General features: G+C 40.2%; 1 protein-coding gene and 1 pseudogene across 2 annotated transcripts in view; one reads left to right on the top strand and one right to left on the bottom strand.

Annotated features, from left to right (window-relative positions):
• The window catches only part of SBF2 (SET binding factor 2), a 479,243-nt gene that overhangs the window by 42,876 nt on the left and 414,021 nt on the right, over positions 1-22,346 (top strand). The window lies entirely within an intron of this gene.
• Positions 1,127-3,960, bottom strand: LOC131809176 (cell division cycle protein 16 homolog; annotated as a pseudogene).

Genomic DNA, 22,346 nt, shown 5'->3' with positions numbered 1-22,346 from the left:
AACACGGGGTGTCTGGGTGGCTCAGTGGGTTAAGCCTCTGCCTTTGGCCCCAGGTCATGATCTCAGGGTCCTGGGATCAAGGCCTGCATCAGGCTCTGCACAGCAGGGAGTCTGCTTCCTCCTCTCTGCCTGCCTCTCTGCCTGCTTGTGATCTCTGTTTGTCAAATAAATAAATAAAATCTTTAAAAAAAAAAAAAAGAATCAGGAACACAGTCAGAAACAAAAAGAAGCTCTTTTTTTTAAAGTTTTTTTTAAAAAAAGATTTTATTTATTGATTTGACAGAGAAAGAGAGAGAGAGCGCAGGGACACAAGCAGGGGGAGTGGGAGAGGGAAAGCAGGCTTCCTGCTGAGCAGGGAGCCTGATGTGGGGCACCATCCCAGGACCCTGGGATCATGACCTGAGCTGAAGGCAGATTCTTGATGACTGAGCCACTGAGGCGCCCCCAAACAGAAGCTTTAAAAAAAGAAAAAAAAATTTTTTTTTGACAATTTACCTTCTTTATTCCTCTGTGTGTAATTACTTTGTAGAATCAGAAAATATCTATTGCTAAGGTGTGTATAATCCAGTCTATATGGCAGGTCTCCATACCTAAATGTAAAGGTATAGTCTGGATTCCTGTTAAAAAGTGAGAAGTTGGGACACCTAGGTGGTTCAGTTGGTTAAGTGGCTCCCTTGGGCTCCCCAAGGTCCTGGGATCAAGTCCCACATTGGGCTCCCATCTCAGCGGGGATCCTGCTTCTACCTCTGCCTGCTGCTCCCTCTGCTTGTGCTTGCTGGCTCTTTCTCTCTCTGATAAATAAATAAATAAAATCTTTTAAAAAAGTGAGAAATTTGGGGTGCCTGAGTGGCTCGGTCAGTTAAGCATCTGCCTCCAGCTCAGGTCATGATCCTGGCATGCTGGGATGGAGTTCCCTGCTCAGCGAGGAGCCTGCTTCTCCCTCTGTCTGCTACTCCCCCTGCTTGTGCACGCTCTCTCTCTCTCTCTCTCTCTCTGTGTCAAATAAATAATTAAAATCTTAAAAAAAAAAGAAAGAAAGAAATGGGAAGTTCTTAGGCATGGCAAGGATCTGAGGAATCACTGACTTACCCCAAGACAAAATGGAATTGAGACCTGTTTGGAATCATCAACTGTGGTCTGACATAGATGTCTCTTAACATCATGTCACTTTAATTCATTTCAGTTTCAAAGGTTTCTGCCAAGGAAATTCTGGAATCTGGAGTTTTCCAGTAGTGCAAACCCCGTTTCCTCCGCAATCTGTTTTCCTACTACAAATTTTCTGAAATCCTTTGGAAGTGAAGTAGCTTTTTTTGGTGTTTTCAGTGATGCACATCAAATTCATAACATTTTATTTTACTTTTTAAAGATTTTATTTATTTATTTGACAGAGAGAGATCACAAATAGGCAGAGAGGCAGGCAGAGAGAGAGAGAGAGGAGGAAGCAGGCTCCCCGCTGAGCAGAGAGCCTGATGTGGGACTCGATCCTAGGACCCTGAGATCATGACCCGAGCCGAAGGCAGCAGCTCAACCCACTGAGCCACCCAGGCACCCCATAACATTTTAATTTGTCTTTAATGTCTGCTCCAGTGTAAGCTTCAGAATCACCAATGTACATTTCAGTGTAATAACCAAGCACTGCAACAGAAAATATTGTTTGAAACTAAGGGCTTTGTGGTTATAACATCATTTTCAAATTTGCCCGTCAGACTGTGGATATACCCCATCGCAGACTAAGTGGATGAGTTCTGAAGAATTAACACCAGTGCCTGATGGTGATAATCCAGTGCCTTGGCATAATTTTTAAAAAAATTTTATTTATTTATTTGACACAGGGAGACACAGCGAGAGAGGGAACATAAGCAGGGGGAGCAGGAGAGGGAGAAGCAAACTCCCTGCTGAGCAGGGAGCCCAATGTGGGGCTCGATCCCAGGACCCCAGGATCATGACCCGAGCTGAAGGCAGACGCTTAATGACTGAGCCACCCAGGCGCCCCCTTGGCATACTTTTTAAAACTTCTTGTGGACATGTCCCAAGTTGTTCAACAAAGGTTTCCATTTGTCATCTGTTACCTTGCTCCCAGTTGCTTTAATTTTTTCCAGAGCATCAAGAAACCTTTGTTCTGTTTTCCATTCTCCATTCTGAAATGCAAGCATACCAACCTTGTGCATAACAAAAGGATGTTCTAGTGCAATGCTTAGTTTGTGCAAAATTTAGCACTTGGCCAAAGAATCTTTCAGCCAATTTTGAGTTGTTGGTCAGTCCCATATTATAATCCAGTGTAGAGCATTGGCAAATGACCCTTTCATCACCTCCACTCCTATGAAGTAAGCAACCATGGCCTGGTCATGCTCACCCTCAGCTGCACACAAGTGCCTGTATGCTACCCACACTGGCCTGTACATCTTCTCAACTGTTGTTATTTCGCTGAGATACCTTCTGGCAAGTTCATATTTATGACCAAGCATGAGATAATAGCATCCCACTGCAAAACAAGACACAGGATTGAACACCAATTAATGAGAAAGACAAAAGTTCATTTGCTTTATTCAGTTCTACAAGTGTCCCTTGTAAGTTCAGGTAAATAGTTTGCATGGAAAGAATCTTTCACCATTACTACAGAAGTAAGCTTGTAGCACTATTCATTCATTCATTCATGTATTCATCCATCCATCCAACCATTGAGCATGCTGACCGTGTGGTGGGTGGGGGAGGGGGGAGAGGGAGAGATACAATCTTAAACAGGTTCCTTGTCATGGGGGAGCCCTGCGTGGGGCTCCATCTCACAACACTGAGATCATGACCTAAATGGAAATCAAGTCAGATGTTTAACCGACTAAGCCACCCAGGTGTCCAGTTTGTAGCACATTAAAAATAAATTTTTTTTAAAGATTTTATTTGTTTAGGGCGCCTGGGTGGCTCAGTGGGTAATCCGCTGCCTTTGGCTCAGGTCGTGATCCCAGGGTGCTGGGCTCGAGTCCAGCATCGGGCTCTCTGCTTCGGCGGGGAGCCTGCTTCCCCCCACCCTGCCTGCCTCTCTGCCTACTGGTGCTCTCTGTCTGTCAAATAAATAAATAAATTGTAAAAAAAGATTATATTTGTTTATTTGACAGAGATCACAAGCAGGCAGAGAGGCAGGTGGGGGGTGGGGAGGGGAAGCAGACTCCCCGCCAAGCAGAGAGCCCAATGTGGGGCTCGATCCCAGGACCCTGGGATCATGACCTGAGCCGAAGGCAGAGGCTTTAACCCACTGAGCCACCCAGGTGCCCCTGTAGCACATTTAAAAAATCACAATTATAATAATGTCTTTTAGCTAAAGACACTATCACATCCACATTCTCTTGCAAACCATCTACATAAGCAGGGAGTACAGTTTCACTAGGATTATTATACTTAAAAATGTGTTCTCAAATAGGAAGCATAGCAATTCTTGTTCTTCAGTTCAGAGCAATGTTAAGAGGTAGTGACTCAGGCAGTTAATTTTTTCCTTAGGCTGTCAACATGTAGTGTGACAATAGAAGAGCAAATGCTTCAAAACAGTAGGCATGGAGTTTCAAAATGTCTTTGTAAGTATAGGTTGCTAGGGCAGGGTTATCCAGGGCATCTGAGATTTTCCCTGTTAGAGACAAATGGAGCTTATTCGAGGACTATGGCATTTTCCAGTCATTGGAGGGGTCTTTACAGCCACTTTTATCAGGTATTTCTCAGATAACCTTTAGTTGATTGGCTTCTCCTTATCAAGAATATCAAGAGCCTGCTGATACGGTTTGTCTGGTTTTGTGACAGAAGTATATGAGCTGCTCTGTGATACTGCGCTGTCAGATAAAGACATAGACAACCAATATATGTCTTGGAGTTCCTTGTGAGGGAGTGAAGCCTCTTTTCTGCACAGAATAGAGCACCTTGATACTGTGGCTGGTCCACCTACTGGCCAGTACACTTCCGCAGCCGCTACAGATTCATGGCTGCACAGCTGTGGCGTCCAGCTAAGCACATTCCAACTTGCCTTCCTTTCTGCTGCCCACCAGGCCTGCCCTGAGCTTGTGTTGCCTAAAAAAAAAATATTCTAAGTAGTTAAAATCACTGCCTTAAAGACTGGGCACTACTGTACTGATATGGCTTACTTTTTTTTTTTTTAAAGATTTTATTTATTTATTTGACAGAGAGAAATCACAAGTAGACTGAGAGGCAGGCAGAGAGAGAGAGAGGGAAGCAGGCCCCCCGCCGAGCAGAGAGCCCGATGCGGGACTCGATCCCAGGACCCTGAGATCATGACCTGAGCCGAAGACAGCGGCTTAACCCACTGAGCCACCCAGGCGCCCCCGGCTTACTTTTGATTTTATACAGTTCTTACCTCTATCTGTTGCACCCCCCCAAAAGAAAAAAAAAAGACGTTTTCAGAAACAGAAGTTGTGGCTCTGTTCCTACTTACTTTTCCCATGATTCTTTTCTTTTCTTTCCTTTTCTTTTTTTAAAGATTTTATTTGTTTATTTGACAGAGATCACAAGTAGACAGAGAGGCAGGCAGAGAGAGAGAGGAAAGCAGGCTCCCTGCTGAGCAGAGAGCCCGATGCAGGACTCGATTCCAGGACCCTGGGATCATGACCTGAGCTGAAGGCAGTGGCTTAACCCACTGAGCCACCCAGGCGCCCCCCCCCCATGATTCTTTAAACATTTTTAAAAATCAAGTTATATATTCTTATAGCTTAAAATCGAATAGTTCTCCGAAGCATATTAAAAACCCAGTATTGTTCTCCACTACTCTGTCATCACCCCCTTTTGATTTTCTCATCCCCAGAGGCAACTCTGGAAACTTTTAAAGCTGATTCTTTTGATATTTACTGCTCGTAGCAGAGGCTACTGGCTGTCCCCCCCTTCCTCAGAAATAGAGCCTCTGGTTTTTAGCAGGGTAATTGCTACCTGGAATGTAGACATGCTGCAGTCTTCTTGTAGCTAGTTGTGGCAGTATGACTAAGTACTGAACAGTTAGTCACCTATGAGTTCTGGGAGGTGTTTTTTAAGAGTAAGGAGCAGAGCCTTCATTAACCTTCTTTCCTGCTGGTTAAAAGGTGGATGTTAGGGATACCTGGGTAGCTCAGTCAGTTAAAACAACTGCCTTCAGCTCAGGTCATGATCCCAGGGTCCTGGAATCGAGTCCTCTGTCCACCTCCTTACTTAGGGGAAGCCTGCTTCACCTTCTGCCTGCCACAGCCCCTGGTTGTACTTTCTGTCTCTCTCTGAGACAAATAAATGAATGAAATCTTTTAACAAAAAATGGTGGATGTTTGGGGCGCCTGGATGGCTCAGTGGGTTGGGCCTCTGCCTTTGGCTTAGGTCGTGGTCTCAGGGTCCTGGGATCAAGCCCCACACTGGGCTCTCTGCTCAACAGGGAGCCTGCTTCCCCCCACCCCCCCGCCTGCCTCTCTGCCTACTTCTGATCTCTCTCTCTGGCAAATAAATAAATGAAACTAAAAAAAAAAAAAGGTGGATGTTATAGTTGGAATTTGAGCTGCTATCTTGGACTGGGAAGTACAAACTATTATGTTAAAGATTGAGAATGAAAGGATAATCATGGATTCGCCATACCAGTCCTAAAATTACTTCATTTATGTGGAAGAGAAAAAAAAATTCCATTTTAAGCTCTTGAGGTTTCTGGTCTCCTGCAGCCCAACCTAGCCCTAAGGAATATGCCTTCATGTTTGTAAAGAAATCCTACTACTACTTTTTTTTCAAAGATTTTATTTATTTATTTGACAGAGAGAGAGATCACAAGTAGGCAGAGAGGCAGGCAGAGAGAGAGAAAGGAAGAAGTAGGCTCCCTATTGAGCAGAAAGCCCAATGCAGGACTCGATCCCAGGACCCGAGCCGAAAGCAGAGGCTTTAACCCACTGAGCCACCCAGGCGCCCCTACTACTATTTTTTTTTTTTTTTGATTAAAATATTTGACTATATTTCTTGATTTCTTGTTATGAAAATGGGGATTGACCTAATCTATTACATTTGCCTGCCGGCTCAGACACACTTCCCACTCACCTAGCATCTTCCTGTTATCTTGTTACATTGTAGTTTTGGTGAAGTCAGTATTCAGTGCTTTCATTTTGACTGTGTAAATCAACTTAATAATATTTTAATAATAATCTTTTGTTGTTCATTTCAAACTCAACTAGTTCTGCCAGTTATCTAAAATCTCTCTCCTTGGGCCTTTTGAGATGCTTTAATCTGTATTGATTGCTTTGTATGATGCACCACAGATGTCCTGGAATTTATCTTCCTCCATCATTTTGAGGATTGCCTTTTTTTCTCTTCTTTGTGTTAGATCTCTTTATTCTTGGATCTCACCTCTTTTTTTTTTCCCCTTAATTTTGTTGAAGTATATCTTCTAGGGGCATCTTCACTAAGGGAGGGTACAAAGGAAGTAATATTACTGAGGGCTTGCATGACTGAAATGTTTTTATTCGTGATTGATAATTTGGATTAACTATAAATAATTTTTCCTCAGAAGTTTGAAGTTATTGATCCATTGTTTTTTTTTTTTATATTTCAAGATTGCAGAGGATCTAGTGCTACTTGGATTCGCAGTCTTTTATGTGGTGGTGTTTTCCCTCCCACAGAATTTTGGGGATCTTACATGTGTTCCTGTTCTTGAAACTTTGTGGCTTTTAGTGGGTCTTTTTGTATTCATTATTCTAGACCTACAGTAGGCTCTTCCAAACTGGTAGCTTGTGATTGTAAGTCCTTCCATTCCCACCATTTCTCTTCTTTTTCTGGAAGCCTTGTTTTAAACTCTTTGGTTTTTGTTTTTTAAGATTTTATTTATTTACTTGACAGAGAGAGAGGACAAGCAAGATAGAGAGGGGGAGGGCAGAGGGGAGGGGGAGGGCAGAGGGAGACAGAGAAGCAGACTCCCGGCTAAGTAGGAAGCCCCATGCAGAACTTGATCCCAGAATACCACCCGCCCCCATCATGACTTGATCCAAAGGCAGATGCTTCACCAATTGAGCCATCCAGGTGTCCCTGGTTTATTGTTGTTGTTTTTTTGCTGTTCTTATTCTTTTTACTATTCTTTTAGTTTCTTCTCTTTTTCTTCCATTTCCTATTCATTTCTACTGTCATTAAAACTATTTCAACAGCTCTTTTGTCTCTTAATATTCCTTTTCATAGCATTTGGTTCTTTTTATAATGGTTGCAGTATTTTCTCTTATGTCTAAAGATATTACTGATGTTAAAAAATGTTTTTGTTTCCTTGAATAAGTCTTTTTTTTTCTAGCTTCTCCCCTCACTTTTGTTTTAATCTTTCATGTTAGAAGCTTTCTTTAGCTTTCTCCTAATATTGTAGTTAATTGTGAGGTTTTGGACTGTTGAGCTCACCATTGGTTAAAAATGGGTGATCATGCTGGGATCGGGTTTGATAACTTCCTTTGTTTTTAATATTTTTACCTTTGGTTTGTCAAGAGTTACTGGAGAAAGTTTTTTTTTTTTTTTTTTTTTAAGATTTTACTTATTTGACAGAGAGAGACACAGAGAGAGGGAACACAAGCAGGGGGTATGGGAGAGGGAGAAGCAGGCTTCCCACTGAACAGGGAGCCCGACCCAAGCCTTGATCCCAGGACCTCAGGATCATGACTGGAGCTGAAGGAAGACGAGCAATGACTGAGCCACCCAGGCGCCGCCGGAGAAAGATCTTTTTATTTCCTGCTGGGAGATACAGATTTAGTTGCCAGAATTTGGGGAGTGGGGTAGAGGAAGATTTGAGTTTGCAGAATTCACTATGTAAACTTTTACATAACTCCCTCTCTTTTCAGTTTTGATATCCCTGCTCTCAAATGCTAAGTATTCCCATAGGAATACTTAGGAGAATACTCTTTTAAATTTTTTTTTTTTTTTTTTTTTTAAAGATTTTATTTATTTATTTGACAGAGAGAGATCACAAGTAGACAGAGAGGCAGGCAGAGAGAGAGAGAGAGGAGGAAGCAGGCTCCCTGCTGAGCAAAGAGCCCGATGCGGGGCTCGATCCCAGGACCCTGAGATCATGACCTGAGCCGAAGGCAGCGGCTTAACCCACTGAGCCACCCAGGCGCCCCTTAAATTTTTTCCTGATAGTAAATCTCAACTCTTCTGGTGGGTTGGAGCAAGTACAGTCACTTAGGTATATATAGAGGGGAGAGTATCTGGGGATCTAAATGCTTCTTAACTAGGCTTTTAAACAGTTCTCACCTTTAGTTTCTAGAAGTATCTGATACTGCCAACTGCAGAACTTCTTGAGAATTCTGAAGTGTAAATCAGGTAGCTTCCTGTCATCCCTCGTGATAGTTTAGGATTTAGTGTTCTGAGGTGAGCTGATTCAGCTAAATTTAAACAGCAGCCTTTCAACTTTGTGATTGCATTGCCAATCATTGTTTCTTTGCTAGCAACTCTCCTTTATTTTAAAACTTTTGAAACAGAAAGAAATTCTAGTAATTTTGCTAGTAATTTTGCTTATTGACCATAACACCCAGTCAGGTTTCTGCAAAATCATTTTAAAATTTCAGGATTTCCTGGGTATTACTTATTTTGCAAGGTTTGTTTGCTTTGTTAAAATGAGATGTCAGGGGCACCTGGGTGGCTGAGTCGGTTAAGCATCTGCCTTTGGCTTAGGTCATGATCTCAGGGTCCTGGGATCCAGTCTTGCATGGGGCTCTCTGCTAAGCAGGGAATCCGTTTCTTCCTCTCCCTCTGCCTGCTGCTTCTCCTGCTTGTGCTCTCTCTTTCTGTCAAATAAATAAATAAAATCTTAAAAAATAAATAAAATGAGACATCAACTCTGAAAAAGGTGCTTTTTTTTTTTTTTTCTTTGTCTACAGTGTGAGCTGCGATGGGGAGAGAGACAGAGGGAGAAGGAGGGAGAGAATCCAGAGCAAGCCCCATGGCCAGCTCAGAGCCTGACTTGGGACTTGATCTCATGATCTGAGATCATGACTTGAGCTGAAATCAGTAGTCAGATGCCCACCTGAATAAGCCACCCAGGTGTCCCTTAAAAAGGTGTTTTTAAAAATTAAGATAGTCTTTCTTGCAATAAGAAAACAACTGAAAAATGTGTACGTGTGTCTACTTTGCTTTATTGGCTAGGGCTGATACTATTTTTCTTCCTTTTCCATTATAGTCATAACAAAATGATGCTATGAATCTTTTCTCTGTAAGCTCTCAGCTCTACCTTTTGGTTAAGATAGGTAGATATTAAGCCAGAATAGAAAGGGGTTCTGGTAAAAATAAAATATTTAGTAATAATTGTAAGGAAATGTGAGCCATTTTTTCCTTTCATCTGGCAAATATTTATTGATATTATTTACTGGCCTCTGTTATGTGCCAGTAATGCACAAAATGAACATGGCCCCTGCTCTTAAGTGTGGAGTTTATAGTCAGTTTGAGAGACATTAAAGAAAAGCTTTCGGGGGGGGGGGGGAGCTTTCAGGGGTACCGGGGGTGATTCAGTAGGTATAGCATTCAATTCTTTTATTTTTTATTTTTTATTTTTTTTATTTTTTAATTTAATTTAATTTATTATTATTATTATTATTTTAAGATTTTATTTATTTATTTGACAGAGAGAGATCACAAGTAGGCAGAGAGGCAGGTAGAGAGAGAGAGAGAGGAGGAAGCAGGCTCCCCGCCGAGCAGAGAGCCCGATGCGGGACTCGATCCCAGGACCCCGAGATCATGACCTGAGCCGAAGGCAGCGGCTTAACCCACTTAGCCACCCAGGCGCCCCGAGCATTCAATTCTTGATTGTGTCTCAGGTCGTGATCTCAGGGTCGTGAGATGAAGCCCAGTGTTGGGCATGGATCCTGCTTAACTCTCTCCCTCTTCATCTGCAAGCTCCTCCCTCTCCTCAGCTCCCTCTCTTTCTTTTAAAAAAAAAAAAGGACTTGAGTTACGATTGCCTACAATGTCAAACTATGTTAATATTTACAAATACTATAAAACATTGTGCATCTCGGGTTGGCTGGGTTGCTCAGTCGTTAAGTGTCTGCCTTTCTTTCGGGATCCCAGAGTCCTGAGTTGGAGTCCGGCATGGGGCCCCCTGCTGGTTGGGAAGTCTGCTTCTTCCTCTCCTACTCCCTCTGCTTGTGTTCTCTCTCTCACTGTGTCTCTCTCTATTAAATAAATAAAATCTGTTGAGTTATGGACAGTGGGGATGGTATGTGCTATGGTGAGTGCTGTGAAATGTGTAAAGCTGGCGATTCACAGACATATACCCCTGGGGCTAAAATACATTATATGTTAATTAAAAATAAATAAATAAATAAAATCTTAAAAAAAAAACAAACAAACAAAGAAAACTGTGCATCTCAAATTTTAATGTGGATATGAACTGACTGGAGATTTGTTACAAATGTAGATTATGATTCAGTAAGTGAGAGGTGAGACCTGATATTCTCCATTTCTTTCTTTAAAAAAAGTTATCTTTTTTAGCTATAATTTACATATGATAAAATTCACATATTTTAGGTATATAAGTCAACTTTCAACATGTATGTATGTATCTACATCTATCCAATTGTTATAACCACTGTAAAAACAGCATTTTTAACAAGTTCCAGGTAATGCTAATGCTGCTTGGTTTGAGGACCACATTTCTGAATGTCAAGGATATAATTATCAGTTCAGACTTTAATCACTCAAACTGAGGTAGTTTAATGTTAACAGGACTTTTGGGTTGATTTTTACTTTAAAAGTGGTCATGACTATATATACATTTTTAAATTGTTTTGAATGGAATAGGAAACCTCATGAATTAAAAAGATACCAAAGTTCAGATGAAAATTGTCCTATTCTTGCCTCCTAGCTACACAGTTTCCCTTGAAGAGCCATTTATTACATATCAGTTCCTTAGATATTCTGTCCTGAGTAAAGTAATTATGTATTTAAATTCTCCACTTACCTTCTCCCTATTTACACACATGGTTGCAGTTCTAAAGACCGTTTTCTTTGATGCTTTTTTATTTTTAAAATCAGATTTTATCTTTTATTTTGTAACTTTAAAAAAATGAAGTAAAATTTGTATAAAAAATTCATAGATCATATATGTACTATTTAAGTTTTAACACACAAATGCACTCTTGTAATGTAAATCTCAAGACTTTGATGCTTAACTTGGATGGCTTCTGGCATTCTTGTTTTGATGTTTCTCTCTCTGTGATCACACTAGGATTTGATAATGCATTAAATGAAAAAAACCCAAAGCATCGATGAACCATTGTTTTATTGCATACAGGACTCATAGGTGCTTTTGAGATATCATCAACTACTTCAAAAGTAATAGACTTTACTTTTTAGAGCAGTTTGAGTTTCATAGCAAAATTGAAGGGAAAGTACAGAGTTCCCACGTACCCTATACTCTCGTATGCACAGTCTTCCCTGTTACCAACATCTTGTACCAGAGCAGGACATCTGTTACAGCTGATGAACCTAAATTAACATATAATCATCCAAAGTCCAAACAAAATACAGAACAGTTTCACTACCGTAAAAATCCTCTGCATTCTGTTCATCTCTCCCTCTTTCTTAACCTCTGGCAACCACTGTTCTTTTTTATTGTCTCCATAGTTCTGCTTTTTCCATAATGACATATAATTGATATTATGGTATATGTAGTATGTGTAGATTGGTGTCTTTCACTTAGTAATATGTATTTAAGGTTCCTGTATGTCTCTTCATGGCTTGATAGCTCATTTCTTTTTAGCTGTGAATAGTATTTCATTGTCTGTATGTGCCATAGTAGTTTAATCTGTTTATCTACTGAAGGACATCTTAATGGCTTCCAAATTTTAGCAATTATGAATCAAGCTACTTTAAACATCTGTATGCAGGTTTTTGTGTGGACATATATTTTCAACTCTTTTGAGTAAGTACCAAGGAGCACAGTTACTGGATTGTATAGGAAGAGTGCCTTTAGCTTTGTGAGAAACTGTCTAAGAGTCTTTTAAAGTGGCTGTACCATTTTGCATTCCTACCACCAATGAGTGAGAGTTCTTGTTGCTTCATATTCTTGTCAGCATTTGATGTCAGTGTTTAGATTTTGGCCATTCTAATAGATGTGTCATGGTATTTCATTGTTTTAATTTGCAGTGCCCTAATAAAATAACATGCTGAGCATTTTTTTATATGCTTATTTGCCCTTTCGGCATATCATCTTTGGTGAAGTGTCTCTTCAGATTTTTTGCTCATTTAAAAATTATTGGGTTGTCCATTTTCTCAGTTTTGAGTTTTAAGAATTCTTTGTATATTTTGGGTAAATCCTTTATCAGTCCTTTATCAGATATGTTGCTTAAAGATATTTTTTCCCCCAGTCTATGACTTGTCTTTTCATTCTCTTGAATTTGGCTCACTTTTTAGAAGGGGATTCTGAAAAGATTGGAAGTTAAAAGTTCTGATATAGAGGATATTTTATAATCTTACAGTTTAAGATAGGTCTCCATATAAAAATATGTCACAAGTACTATTTACACATTCAGAGCCCCTTAAGATTTTTATTAGTTTTATGAAATAGCTATCAGTTACATTAACCTGTGCATTATTCAGATTAGAAAAACACTTCATATGCCCTCCATTGTCTCCTTTTTTTTTTAACCTCAAAAGATTTTATTTATTTACTTACTTGTTTATTTAAAGTAGGCTTTATACGCAGTGAAGAGCCCAGTGTGGGGGCCGAACTCACAACCCTGAGATCAAGACCTGAGTTGAGATCAAGAGTTGGACTTTTAATTGACTGAGCCACCAAGGCACCACTCAAGGATTTCATTTCATTTCATTTATTTATTTATAAGATTTTATTTATTTGAGAGAGAGTGAAAGCTAGAGAGATCACAGAGGGAGAGGGAGAAGCGGACTCCAGGCTGAGCAGAGAGCCCAATGCAGAGCCTGAAGTGAGGCTTGATCCCAGGACCCTGGCACCATGACCTGAGCCGAAGGCAGATGCTTAACCAACTTGGCCACCCAGGCATCCCTCAGGGATTTTATTTTTAAGTAATCTACACTCATTGCGGGGCTTGAACTTCCAACCATGAGATGAAGAGTTGCATGCTCTACCAACTGAGCTAGCCAGGTGTCCCCTGGCTACTTAATAAAATTCCTTCATTATCTTGTTGCAACCCATTTCCAATTTTTATTCTTACTCTTTTCATTTATGGAGATATATCGTTTTTAATTTTCCACAGAGCTCAGATTCAGGGTCTTGCATGTTCTTTCTCCTCTCTATTCAGAATCTTCTGTACTGGGGTGCCTGGATAGCTCAGTTGGTTAAGCAAGCATCTGACTTTGGTCAGGTTGTGATCCTGGGATGGAGCCCTGCGTTGGGCTCCCCTGCTTAGCAGGGAGCCTGTTTCTCCCTCTCCCTCTGTAGCCCCCCTCCCCCGCCCGCTTGCATGCTCTCTCTTTCTCTGAAATAAATAAATAAAATCTTTAAAAAAAAAACAAACACCAAAGATTGATGTTGAATGCCTCCTACCAGCAGCTAGGAAGAGGCAAGGAGAAATCAACAGCTTGGTTCCAGACTTTTAGTGTCCAGAATTGTGAGAGAATAAATTTCTGTTGTTTAATTTTTTTAAAAAAATTTATTTGACAGAGATCACAAGTAGGCAGAGGGGCAGGCAGAGAGAGAGGAAGGAAAGCAGGCTCCCTGCTGAGCAGAGAGCCCCATGCGGGGCTTGATCCCAGAACCCTGGGATCATGACCGGAGCCGAAAGCAGAGGCTTTAACCCACTGAGCCACCCAGGTGCCCCTAAATTTCTGTTGTTAAAAAAAAAAAAAAAAAAAAAAAACCAGAAAACTAAAAACCAAAAATACACTTCAAGTTCTACCTTTTTCGTGATACGGTAGGGAAGACTGTGAATCTAACCTGAGAATATAATATAAAATATGCAAAACTTACTCTGTGATGATGTTTATTACAGCATTATTTATAATGAAATATTGAAGACAACCATAATCTTAAACAACAGTGGAATCATTATAATGATCATTATAATGAAATCATTGATCATATCATATCATAATGATCATTATAAAAAATGTTATGTTGGAACATATAGACACATGGAAAGGTGATTATGATATATTTGGGGAAAAAAGCCAAATACCAAAATCATACATGCAAAGTAATTATAGTTGTGAAATAAAAGGAAATGAAAATAGATAAAGGGAGGAAGTATACCAAAATTAGTTGTGTTAGTGTGGTAGAATCACATGTGTTTTTTTCTCTCAATGTATAAATTTTATATAATACAAGTAAAATTAAATAATTATAAATTGTTATGGTAAATATTTGTGCATTTTATTTTACTGTTTAAAGGTTTGGTCAAAACAGTGTTGGGAAAACCCCAAAATGAAGCACATAAAATGTTGAATATTGGGTAACTGCATTGAAAGGGTTTGCAGTGTTTTATAGTTAACTATAAAAGAGTTATGTACTTTTAGTGAAAAAAAGAGCTGAGAGACATCTGAATGTGATGTTTTGATATGGTAGAATTGGTGAAATTTTAATCTTCTAGTGTCTCGCTCTTTGAAGGAATGAAACCATTTTAAAAAAATCATGAGGTATTTTCTGTGAGAAGAAGCGAAGGTAACATAAGGTGGGAGTGCTGATGAGCGCAGATATTCAAAGGACATAGAAAAGGGAAGGACAGGCGTGCCTGGGTGGCTCAGGGAGTTTAGTGTCTGCCTTCAGCTCTCAGGTCCTGATCCGAGTCCTGGGATTGAGCCCCATGTTGGGCTCCCTGCTCAGTAGGGAGTCTGCTTCTCCCTCTCCTCCCTGCTCACGCTCTCTCTCAAATAAATAAATAAAATCTTCAGGGGCAGGAGGAAAGGGGGAGAAGGACAGCCATATAAACAGAGATAACTATAAAAGCGAGACACCAGAGTGTAAAAATAGTGTGGAGAAGGTCAAAGCTTGGAATGAAGCTTATGACGATGTTTAAGTACATAAAAAGCTTTTAAAATTGTTTTAGTAGCAGTAACAACAAAGAAAAAGAATAGTCCTGCTGTTTGGACTGTGGTGTTGTATTAGTAAATTGTCAGAGTGAAAATAGAACTTTTCTATTCCCATTTGGCTTTGATCTTTTATTTCAAGGACAATTATCTCTTATTTTTTATTTTTATTTGAGTGTAGTTGGCATGTAGTGTTACATTAGTTTCAGGTATACAACATAGTGATTCAGCAAATTTGTAGGATATACTATGCTCACCACAAGTGTAGCTACCATCTGTTACCATGTAATACAATCACAATTGAGTATATTACTTAAGCTATACTTTTATTCCAGTGATTAACTAATTCCATAACTAGATGCCTCTACCTTCCTCTCCCATTCACTCATTTTGTCCATAACCCTACCCCACCTTTCCTCTGGCAGCCATCACTTTGAAGGAGAATTATTTTCAGAATAGAGAGGATAAAAGGGCTATTGTTCTTCCACAATTACTTATCAAATATATTTATTATGTGAGATCTCCATGTTTGTTGTAAATTTAAAAAACAGACCTGTATGGGGAGAAAAATGCCACCCGTATTTATGTCAGTCAGATATAATAATATTGTTATTATTTTTATTTTTATTTTTTTATTATTTTTTTTTTAAAAGATTTTATTTATTTATTTGACAGAGAGAGAGGACAAGCAGGCAGAGAGGCAGGCACAGAGAGAGGAGGAAGCAGGCTCCCTGCTGAGCAGAGAGCCCGATGCGGGGCTCGATCCCAGGACCCTGAGATCATGACCTGAGCTGAAGGCAGCGGCTTAACCCACTGAGCCACTTAGGCGCCCCAATATTGTTATTATTTTTTAAAAAAGATTTTATTTATTTATTTGACAGAGAGATAGTGAGAGCAAGAACATAAGCAGGGGCATGGGAGAGGGAGAAGCAGGCTTCTCCCTGAACAGGGAGCCAGATGAAGAGTGGACCCTGGGATCATGACCTAAGCCTAAGGCAGATGCTCAATGACTGAGCCACCTAGGTGCCCCAGATAGAATTATTATTGATATTTTTGTTGTGTACCCTCTCAGAATCCTCTTGAGCATAATGTATATATGCAAAATATTTTTATAAAAAGGAGGTAAAACTGCTGCTGAGTAGTTTCTTTTTCTCAGAAGTTAATTTCCTCAGAAATATAAAGTTTTCCATGTCAGTAAATGTGGACTAAAGTATCTTTTGATGAACTTTTATTAAATTATAGCATGCATACTACCCTCTATCCCTGAGTAGCCACTGATTTGCTTTCTGTTACTGCAGATCACTTGTATGTGTAGAAATTTATATAAATATACTGCATGTGCTTTTTGGGGGGCTTCTTTCACTTAGCATAATTATTTTGAGATTCATCCCTGTGGCTGTATGTATTAAATAGTTTCTTTTTATTGCTTAGTTGTGTTCTTTTTTTTTTTTTTAAGATTTTATTTATTTATTTATTTGACAGAGAGAGAGAGAGATCACAAGTAGGCAGAGAGGCAGGTGAGGGGGTGGTAAGCAGGCTCCCTGCTGAGCAGAGAGCCTGATGCAGGGCTCTATCTCAGGACCCTGAGACCATGACCTGAGCCTAAGGCAGAGGCTTAACCCACTGAGCCACCCAGGCACCTGCTGAATTGTGTTCAAATGCATGGATATAACTCAGGTTGTTGATCCATTGTTCTATTAAAGGACATTTAGGTTGTTTCCAGTTTTGGGTTGTTACAAATAAAGCTGCTAGGAACATTCTTGTATAAGTATATCATGGGCATAAGCCATGGGTATTTCCTTTCTTCCATCTTTTCTCTCTCTCTCTCTTTTTCTTTCTCTCTCTCTCTTTTCTTCTCCTCTCCTCTCCTTTTATTTTATTTCAGTAGGCTCCATGCCCAGCATGGAGCTCAATGTGGGGCTTGAATTCACAATCTTGAAATCAAGACCTAAACTGAGATCAAGATTCAGACCTTCACTGAGCTGCCCCGGCATTCCTTGCAGTCTATTTCTGATAACTCTGTTTTCTGGAAAACCGTGGAGGAATGTATGGTTGCTTTAAAAAAAAAAATCCTTCCTCTTACGCCTACTCATATTTTTTTTAAAAATATTTATTTATTTATTTGACAGAGAGATCACAAGTAGGTAGAGAGGCAGGCAGAGAGAGAGGGGGAAGCAGGGTCCCTGTCAAGCAGAGAGCCTGATGTGGCGCTTGATTCCAGGACCCTGAGATCATGAACTGAGCTGAAGGCCGAGGCTTAACCCACTGAGTCATCCAGGTGCCCCTATGCCTACTCATATTTAGTTGAGTATTGGATATTATAAGTAGAAAAGTTATAGAAATAGCTTAAGGTTTAAGTATAAAGATTTATGCTTGCTTCTGGCAGGTGACTAGGGGCATTAGTGATTCTGTATCACCATAATCCAGTTTTTTTTTTTTTAAATTTTAAAGATTTTATTTATTTGTCAGAGAGATAGAGCACAAGCAGGGGAGGCAGCAAGCAGAGGGAGAAGCAAACGCCCTCCTGAGCAAACAGCCCAGTGTGGGGCTTGATCTCAGGACCCTGGGATCTTGACCTGAGCTGAAGGCAGATGGTTTAACCGACTGAGCAACTCAGGTGCCCTTTAATCCAGTTTTAAGTACTGAGAGGATTTGAAGCTAGGCTGTAATTCTAAAGATAGTTTATTTTAGGCTTTCTTGGGAGGAGCCCTTCAAGGTATGGATTCCAAACACATGGTATTTAACTATAGGCCTTTTCTTTTTTTTTTTTTTTTTTTTTTTTTTTTTAAAGATTTTATTTATTTATTTGTGAGAGCGAGCACAGGCAGACAGAGTGGAAAGCAGAGTCAGAGGGAGAAGCAGGCTCCCTGCAGAGCAAGGAGCCCGATATGGGACTCGATCCCAGGACGCTGGGATCATGACCTGAGCCGAAGGCAGCTGCTTAACCAACTGAGCCACCCAGGCGTCCCTAACTATAGGCCTTTTCTTAGTGGACTCTGGACTCTAGTTTTTGTTCTTTATGTTAAGTGCTTGTCAAAAACCTTGCTTATTTTCTAACTCTTTCGCTAGATTTGCATAGTTGCACTAGGGAAAGAGTGCCCAAAATACAGCTCATTCTTGGTTTCCTCCTTCTTCTGAATCTGTTTCCAATAATTCTTTTTTTCTGTCTTGGTGATTCTTTAATGCCTGTAATCAGATGATTTTCATGTTTTGTTCAACTTTTCTAATTGTTTGCATTAGAAAAGTTAGTCTGGGGAGCGCCTGGGTGGCGCAGTGGGTTAAAGCCTCTGCCTTCAGATCAGGTCATGATCTCAGGGTCCTGGGATCTAGACCCTGCATCGGGCTCTCTGCTCAGCAGGGAACCTGCTCCTCCCCCCGCCGCTGCCCCCTCCTCCCCTGAACTCTGTCTGCCTTTCTGCCTACTTATGATCTCTGTCAAATAAAATCTTTTTTTTTTTTTTAAAGATTTTATTTATTTATTTGAGAGAGAGACAGTGAGAGAGAGCATGAGTGAGGAGAAGGTCAGAGAGAGAAGCAGACTCCCCGTGGAGCTGGGAGCCTGATGCGGGACTCGATCTCGGGACTCCGGGGTCATGACCTCAGCTGAAGGCAGTCGTCCAACCAACTGAGCCACCCAGGCGTCCCTCTGTCAAATAAAATGTTTAAAAAAAAAAAAAAAAAGTTAGTCTGAATTACTGAATTCACATGACTAGGAATAAAAGTCATACTGCTTAATTTGAACATTTTTCAAATGTTCATGGTTATTTTTATTTCTTTTTTTTGTACCTTCCTGGTCATATGAGGACCATACTTCTTGAAAAGGTTATTGATACTCATGTTGGGTGGTGAATATCTAGATGTACTTATGATTTGAATTTCCTGTCATGGATTAATAAAATTTTAGGGTGTTGTCAATGATGGTTTTAGAGTGTGGTCAGTGATGGTCACCAAAGAATTGTGAAGAAATGTTAGAAAGATGGTTGATATGTAAGTATTTTCTCAGTTTTCACAAAAGGCAAGAAGTTCATATAATTATATACTTGGTGTTAGTGATGGTCAGGGTTCTCAATGGCTTTTAAAAAATATTTCAGGGGCATCTGGGTGGCTCATTTGCGGGGCATCTGGGTGGCTCATTTGTTAAGCATCTACCTTTAGCTCAGGTAATGATCCCAGGGTCCTGAGATTGAGCCCTGCGTTGGGCTCCCCACTCAGTGGGAAGCCTCCTTCTCCTCCCTTTCCCATGCCCCCTGCTTGTGTTCCCTCTCTCACTGTGTCGCTCTCTGTCAAATAAGTAAATAAAATCTTAAAAAAACGAAACAAAACAAAATAAAAACATTTAAAGATTACCTGAAAAAGGACATAATTAGCATATATTCATAAAAAACAACAAAACATAAATTTGTGAATACTCACAAATGTTGGCAGTGAGCCAAGAACTTGATACTGTCTCCCTGTAATCTTTGCTTTAAGATAGGTATTTGTAGTAGAAGCCACAAATCTTCACCTGTACATGTTTTGCCATCCTTGGCACGTGAAAATGTTACCTTTGTAGCCTTCTTTCTATACAACAAGGGCCATATGACTAACTTTAGTCCATGAAATATGAGCAGATTGGCGCATCACATCTGAACTGAGGCATTTAAGAGATCCTGTACCACTTACTGTTCTTTACCACACTTCTACAGCCACAATGATTTTCTTTTTGTCCAACCAACACACCAGACTTGTCCCCAGTGTTGTTTTCTGATTTGAATACTTGCATCCTTTTCATCACAGGGATAAAGGATAATTCATTTGAAAAGATGACATTTGACTTGTGACCTCAATATAAAGAAAAATAGTTTTGAAATATGGGCTTTTGATTACAAAGAATTTTGTTCCAGTCATTTCACAGGGTAGAAGTAACACAAATAAAATCTACCAGCTATAACTGCACATGGAAGATGTTGTTACTGATTAATCTGGTAGTGACAAAATCTTCTTGCCCTAGACTAAATTCAGATCTTTAAATATGACCTGGGAAAAAAAGAATTGGGTAGGGAAAGGAAACTCATTATGGCAGAAATTGAGCCCCCCCAAATTCACAATGATAGATGCTAATATTTCAAAATATTTGATATGAATATTAAGTAAAAATTGTTATTATAGAATGTACATGTTGAGAAGTTGCTCTAGCAATTCATCAAATAAAACAGGTTTTTTTTTTTTTTTTTTCAAGAAATGATTTGGGGTACCTGGTAGCTCAGTTGATTTAGTGTTTGACTCTTGACTCTTGTTCTCAGCTCAGATCTTGATCTCAGGGTTGTGAGTTCACGCCCCACATTGTGGTCCACACTGGGCATGGATCCTACTTTAAAAATTTTTTTAGGGGCGCCTGGGTGGCTCAGTGTGTTAAGCCTCTGCCTTTGGCTCATGTCATGATTTCAGGATCCTGGGATTGAGCCCTGCATTGGGCTCTCTGCTTAGCGGGGAGCCTGCTTCTACTCTCTCGCTGTCTGCCTCTCTGCCTAATTCTGATCTCTCTCTCTCTGTCAAATTAAAAAAATTAAAAAAAGGTCTTTAAAATTTTTAAAAAAATTTACATACAGAAAATTAATCAAGCTAGGACATTGGCTTGGTGGAATTGGCTCAGAAGAAAATACACCAGAATAAAACATATGCAGGATCAAAATGAGGGGTAAAAAGAACTATCAACCAACTTTCCAAATAAAACATTAAAATTCTTCTGCACATCTGTTTTTATACCTTAATATCAATCTTTTTTCCCCCTGAAGGTCATTCCTTATTTTGATACAAAAATTAAACCCTTTAACTTATAAAGAGTGTCAGTTTTTATATTGTTCTGAAGTATCGTTTTCTTTCTTTCTTTTTTTTTTAAGATCTTATTTATTTATTTGACAGAGAGAGATCACAAGCAGGCAGAGAGGCAGGCAGAGAGAGATGGGGGGAGGGAAGCAGGCTCCCCGCTAAGCAGAGAGCCCGACGTGGGGCTCGATCCCAGGACCCTGAGATCAGGGCCTGAGCCGAAGGCAGAGGCTTAACCCACTGAGTTACCCAGGCACCCCCTAAGTTCTTTCTTAAAAGAAGACCTGGTTTATCTCCCTGGCTGCAATACTAATTGCAGTTCCTTCCTTCCTTCCTTTTTTGGAGAAGTATCATAGGTTGTTTAAAATAATAAAGCAATTATAAATTATATAAAAAAATGTTTTCTTTTGTTGGCTAGGGGTTATACCAATACCAACAGGTTAAAGAAAAATAAATGGATCCTTTTTAGTGTAGAGAATCTTAAGTATCAGTGGTATAAATAAGATTATGAAGTAAAGATTACTCAGAATACGGGGTGCCTGGGTGGCTTAGTGGGTTAAAGCCTCTGTCTTTGGCTCGGGTCATGCTCTCAGGGTCCTGGGATCGAGCCCCGCATTGGGCTCTTTGCTCAAAAGGGATCCTTCTTCCCCTTTCCCTCTCTGCCTGCCTCTCTGCCTACTTGTGATCTCTGTCAAATAAATAAATAAAAAATCTTAGAAAAAAAAATTACTCAGAATGGGGCATCTAGGTGGCTCAGTTGTTTAAACTCTGCCTTCAGCTCAGTTATGATCCCAGGGTCCTGGGATTGAGTTCTGCATTGGGCTCCCTGCTCAGTGGAAGGCTTGTTTCTCCCTCTTACTCTGCCTGTCACACCCCCTGCTTGTGTGAGCTATCTCTCCCTGTCAAATAAATAAGATTAAAAAAAAAAAAGATTTTATTTATTTATTTGACAAAGAGATCTCTCTCTTTGTCACAAGTAGGCAGAGAGACAGGGAGAGGGGGGAGCAGGCTCCCCACTGATCAAAGAGCCTGATGTGGGGCATGATCCCAGGACCCTGAGATCATGGCCTGAGCTGAAGGCAGAGGCTTTAACCCACTGAGCCACCCAGGCACTCCAGATGAAGCTTTTAAAGAGAAGACATAGTAAACAGATATGAAAATCAGTATTAAAAATGAGTCTTATTTACCCCTTTATCTCCTTTAATTGAAAATATTGACTTGGGGCACCTGGGTGGCTCAGGTCATGAGCCCCATATCAGGCTCTCTGCTCAGCAGGGAGCCTACTTCCCTCTCTCTCTCTCTGCCTGCTGCTCTGCCTACTTGTGATCTCTCTTTCTCTGTCAAATAAGATCTTAAAAAGATAAAAGAAAATATTGACTTAAAAATATTGTCTTAGGGGGCGCCTGGGTGGCTCAGTGGGTTAAAGCCTCTGCCTTCAGCTCGGGTTGTGATCCCAGTGTCCTGGGATGGAGCCCCGCATCGGGCTCTCTGCTTGGCGGGGAGCCTGCTTCCTCCTCTCTCTCTGCCTGCCTCTCTGCCTACTTGTGATCTCTCTCTGTCAAATAAAAAAATAAAATCTTTAA

The sequence above is a fragment of the Mustela lutreola genome, chromosome 1, assembly GCF_030435805.1.
Source record: "Mustela lutreola isolate mMusLut2 chromosome 1, mMusLut2.pri, whole genome shotgun sequence".
Classification (NCBI taxonomy): Eukaryota; Metazoa; Chordata; class Mammalia; order Carnivora; family Mustelidae; genus Mustela; species Mustela lutreola.
Note: the sequence above shows the minus strand (reverse complement) of the source record. Positions and strands in the feature narration are given on the sequence as shown.